The sequence below is a fragment of the Scylla paramamosain genome, chromosome 11 (assembly GCF_035594125.1).
Source record: "Scylla paramamosain isolate STU-SP2022 chromosome 11, ASM3559412v1, whole genome shotgun sequence".
Classification (NCBI taxonomy): Eukaryota; Metazoa; Arthropoda; class Malacostraca; order Decapoda; family Portunidae; genus Scylla; species Scylla paramamosain.
Genome location: NC_087161.1, coordinates 1,162,501 through 1,167,500, shown reverse-complemented (window position 1 = coordinate 1,167,500; position 5,000 = coordinate 1,162,501). Strand labels below are relative to the sequence as shown.

The 5,000-nt window shown below is 44.8% G+C and overlaps 1 protein-coding gene across 5 annotated transcripts in view; it reads left to right on the top strand.

The window, feature by feature from the left end:
- Positions 1 to 5,000, top strand: part of LOC135104755 (mitochondrial uncoupling protein 4-like) — a 68,782-nt gene that overhangs the window by 21,209 nt on the left and 42,573 nt on the right. Inside the window, exon 1 of one of the 5 annotated variants that reach the window (XM_064012328.1) lies at positions 4,678 to 5,000. This exon is cut by the window's right edge and continues 1,006 nt beyond it. The exons of 3 other annotated variants lie outside the window; for them this stretch is intronic. The gene's annotated coding sequence lies outside the window, so the exon portion shown is untranslated. Of the gene's footprint in view, positions 1 to 4,677 lie in introns of those variants that run through there. One more of the 5 variants, XM_064012330.1, reaches the window with a different exon arrangement.

The window sequence follows — 5,000 nt, the reverse complement described above, 5'->3', positions numbered from 1 at the left end:
CTTATTTCTTGTTCTTACGTCTTGCAGCTTCCCTTATTTCATGTTCTTACGTCTTGGAGCTTCCCTTAATTCATGTCCTTACGTCTTGCAGCTTCCCTTATTTCATGTTCTTACGTCTTGCAGCTTCCCTTGTTTCATGTTCTTACGTCTTGCAGCTTCCCTTCCTTCATGTTCTTACGTCTTGAAGCTTCCCTTTCTACTGTCTTGCAACTTTCCGTATTTTATGTTCCTATATGAACGCTTCAGTGACCAGTGAACCCGTGGTGGCTAACATTCCTCACCCACTGGAACACCCACACCCACAGTTCACCTTCTCTAAGTTTCCCCTGGCGCCCACTATTGACTAACCCGAAGGAAGGATAAACAGTTGGGTGATCTGAGCGCGACTGTCCCCGCCTGGATTCGAACTGAGGCCCTAGCTAGCCACTGCACCACGAAGGAGCACTGACCTTAATATTGTGACGTTTAAAATCCATCAGTCAGTCTATAAATAAGTTAATCAATAAGTAAGTCAGTTAATCATTTAATCGACTAATCTTTTCTTCTCTCTTTCCATCCTTCCCTACCGTTCTCGCTGTTTCATCTCTCTCTCTCTCTCTCTCTCTCTCTCTCTCTCTCTCTCTCTCTCTCTCTCTCTCTCTCTCTCTCTCTCTCTCTCTCTCTCTCTCTCTCTCTCTCTCTCTCTCACCGCGCCTTCTGCAGTGTGGACTTAGCTCGTCAAAACTTGGAAGCGCCTTTGTAACCGGAAAACTTGAGAGGATAAGTGAAATTATTGGCAGATGTTGAGAGTTATTGTTCTCAGTGTCGATGTGTGCTTGCAAGTGTTGCCTCCTGGAAGATTGCCGGGAATTACTGAGGAGTCTTTAAGAGGAAGAACAATGAAGTGTCTCGAGGCATTTACTGGAATGTTGTTAGGAATTACTGAGGAGTCTTTAAGAGGGAGAAGAAGAACGAAGTGTCTCGAGGTATTTACTGAAATATTATTAGGTTTAGTGGAAGAATGTTAGGAGTTGATGAGGAGTCTTAAGAGGAAGAGGAAGGAAGAACAGTCTCTAGGTGTTTATCGCAAGAATGAAGGGTTTAATGGAAGAATGTTTGAAGTTACTAGACAGTTTTAGGGAGAAGAGTTAAGAAAGAAGAATCTCAAGGTGTTTACTAGAATAATAGAAAATCTGTGTGCGTGTGTGTGTGTGTGTGTGAAAGACGAAGTTAATGAGTGTCTTAAGATTTTTGTTTTTGTATGTTTTTTGATACGCAGAAGGTAAACATTGCAGGGAAGATTAAGAAGTGGTGAAGATTGGAGGTGAGTGGTTATCAAAGTACTACTTCTCCCCCGCCCCCTTAAAAAAAATAAAAGAAGAAGAAGGAGCAAAAAGAAAAGAAAATCCGGGAAAAAAGGTAAAGACATTAATCAGAATCTCCATAAATAAAAAAAAAGGAAACAACGAGAAAGATGAAGAAAAGTGCAGAGAGAGAGAGAGAGAGAGAGAGAGAGAGAGAGAGAGAGAGAGAGATATTGAGAGAGAACAGACATCATAATAAAGTAACCGAAAAGAAAATATATAAGGAAAGAAACGAGAAAACACCAAGAAATTAATCAGAAACTTGAGAAAGTGATCAGATTACCGAGAAATCAGTTTGAAAGTAGAGAGAGAGAGAGAGAGAGAGAGAGAGAGAGAGAGAGAGAGAGAGAGAGAGAGAGAGAGAGAGAGAGAGAGAGAGAGAGAAAGGAAAGCAGGAGAAAGACCAAGGAAACTCCATCAGGATCTCGAGAAATTCAGGGAAACTGGCTAAGAATGAGCAGAAGAAAGAAGAGAGAGAGAGAGAGAGAGAGTGAGTGAGTGAGGCAGCTGGTGACTCATTATTCCTGAGAAGCGACGCAGGGTTCCAGGAAAGCGACACACTGCAGGGCACCAAAATACTCGTTCCAGCTAACGTGAACTGGTATACGAGTGGTCACGAAACAAAACAAACTCTCTCTCTCTCTCTCTCTCTCTCTCTCTCTCTCTCTCTCTCTCTCTCTCTCTCTCTCTCTCTCTCTCTCTCGTCTTGGGAGCTGCTAAAAATATACCAAATTAGTTTCCTCTGTCCCTTTTTTTCCCTTTATCTTTATTTTCTGATGTCTGATGGCGTGCGAAACGTAATTATAGTCTCGTGTGTGTGTGTGTGTGTGTGTGTGTGTGTGTGTGTGTGTGTGTGTGTTTGAAATATAAACTACTTTTTAACCTCGTTTTGGCATTTGGGTTTAAATGTCAGCCTGTGTGTGTGTGTGTGTGTGTGTGTGTGTGTGTGTGTGTGTGTGTGTGTGTGTGTGTGTGTGTGTGTGTGTGTTCAGTCATTCATAACAAAACCACGTGTACATGCCTCCTCCTCCTCCTCCTCCTCCTCCTCCTCCTCCTCCTCCTCCTCCTCCTCCCTCACAGTTCTCCATCATCTTTCCTCTTGTTGTTACTCTTCCCTCTCCTTTCTCCCCTCTTCTCTTGTTTCTTCCCCTCTTCTCCCGTTCCGTCCCTTCTTACATTCCTCCGTTCCTTCATCCAGCACCCTTTCTCTCTCTCTCTCTCTCTCTCTCTCTCTCTCTCTCTCTCTCTCTCTCTCTCTCTCTCTCTCTCTCTCTCTCTCTCTACTCTTGGGTTTGGCTGGGCGGGGTGTTCACTCTTGCTGATTATATTACCTGTGCAAGGCGTGTGTGCCTGCCTGGCGTGTGGTTGCCTAATGATTTTGGCTCTGGGATAAGTGAGGGGTGGTGGAGATGATGGTGGTGGTGGTAGTGGTGGTGATAGTAGTAATAGTAGTAGTAGTAGTAGTAGTAGAGATTGACAGAAGCGTTTAGACTGAGAGACAAGTTGACAATTTTGTAGATAAAACTGAAGAGATTTTTTTTTATGAGTAGTAGTTGGAGTAGTAGTAGTAGTAGTAATAATGTAGCAGTAGTAGTACCACCATCACCATCACTACACTGAATACGTTACTAAAAGGAAAGAATAAACGGAGGAAAAAATAAAAAGCAAACAAAATGAAGCTGCATCTCCTCTTTCTCCTCATTCTTCCACTTATCCATCCTCTTCTTTCTTCTCCACTGAACTGCCTTCCACAAACCCTTAACATCACTTCTTACACAGCCATGCAAAGGTCTAAAGGTCCGCTGCTATATGGACACGCTACACAACCCTAAATCTTCATCCTCGTACTGACTGCAATAAATATTATGACAGGAACACGTAGCAAAACCTAACGATGGTTTTGTTTTCATTATTCAGCAGTAGAAGGAATGGGTATTGGACCGGAAAATGTATGTACAATGTAAAGAATGAATGTATGTACGTGTGTGTGTGTGTGTGTGTGTGAATACAGAATGGAAGAGCAGTGGGAAACATTTGGTGTTTTTCTCTCTGTAATAAAACCAAAACGATGCATTTTTTTTTCTTTTTTTTTCGTTATTCAGCTTCCGAGAGAGATGAATAGCGGACGAGAAAATATACGTAGAATGTACTGAATGTATGTACTGGCTGGAAGATCGCAGATGGGAAATATTTTTTTCTTTCTCTTTGTAGCTTTTTTTCGTAATTTCTCTTCAGTTGAGATAAATACTGGACGAGAAAATGTATGGAGAATGTATGTTGGTATGCATTGGCGGGAAGATCGCAGCGGGAAGATCGCAGCGGGAAATGTTTGGTGCTTTTCTTTCTCTCCTCCCAATCTCTTGCTGCTCCTCTCTGCTCCTGCTGGCCCCGTCCCGCCCTTTGCGCAGCTGCCCCGCTCGACCTTGTGTCGGGTCATGGGGTTCACGGGAAGCCATGTGCTTCAGAGAGAGAGAGAGAGAGAGAGAGAGAGAGAGCACTGTAATCCTGTACTTTCTTTTCGCTAACCTTTATTTTTCCCTCCTTCAATTGTTCGGAGAGAGAGAGAGAGAGAGAGAGAGAGAGAGAGAGAGAGAGAGAGAGAGAGAGAGAGAGAGAGAGAGAGAGAGAGAGAGAGAGAGAGAGAGAGAGAGAGAGAGAGAGAGAGAGAGAGAGAGAGAGAGAGAGAGAGAGAGAGAGAGCTTGTGCAGAGCCTTCATTTTCACTCTTCCCAATTGTTCGGTAAGAAAATTTGAGAGAGAGAGAGAGAGAGAGAGAGAGAGAGAGAGAGAGAGAGAGAGAGAGAGAGAGAGAGATTTTAAGCATGAACTCTGTTGGTGGTGGTGACGCACGAATGCTGCCTGTTGACTGTGCTGCTCTGTGCGTCACCACCAGCACAGTCACAGCGGCGACACCAGGATTTCGATTCCCCGCAGCCTGGGTGACGTCGGGGAAGGAAGCAGTGATTCACCAGTGGGAGGCAGCAGCGTGGAAGCTAACACAAGTCGAAGGTATCCCTCTCGCTGATCCTCTGCCAAGAACAGAGGTTTTCAAGCGCGCCGGCTCCTCGACGGTCTCGTGAATACTTTGTATGTAGGACCATACTCTGAAACACTTCTACCCGGCACTTCCACTACACTTTCAAAAGGCTCTAGTTGAAGTTACATGAGTTTTTTATTTATTTATTTATTTATTTTTATTTATTTTTTTTTTTTTCACGGTTCTAGTGAGAGATTAACATTAAAGGAGAAACAGTCTTGAGAACCCGGCTAATCATCTCAGAGGCCTTTGAAATCAGTCGCGGTGATTGAGAGAGCAAGGCGTTTCAGAATATAGACCATGGTCTGAGGTGCTTGAACACACACCCTCATGCCCTCCGTCCGTGCCTCACGCGGCTGGACCCCCCGCAGAAGGATGTATAACGGGGCTGTGCAATTGCTGAAGGTGTGTTCACTTTTCACTTCTCAAACCTAGCGGGAGGAAAGGACACGGGGATTTACCGCAGGCCCATTGGTCGGTGTGGCTGCCAGGCGCCCGCTAACTGGCTGGCGGGAGGGCGAGGCGAGAGGCTATTGGCTCAGCTGGGGGTGTGCTGTGTGACGTCACGGGCGGTCGCCACTACGCACGAGGGACGGGGAATTTTCCACACAACACACCGCC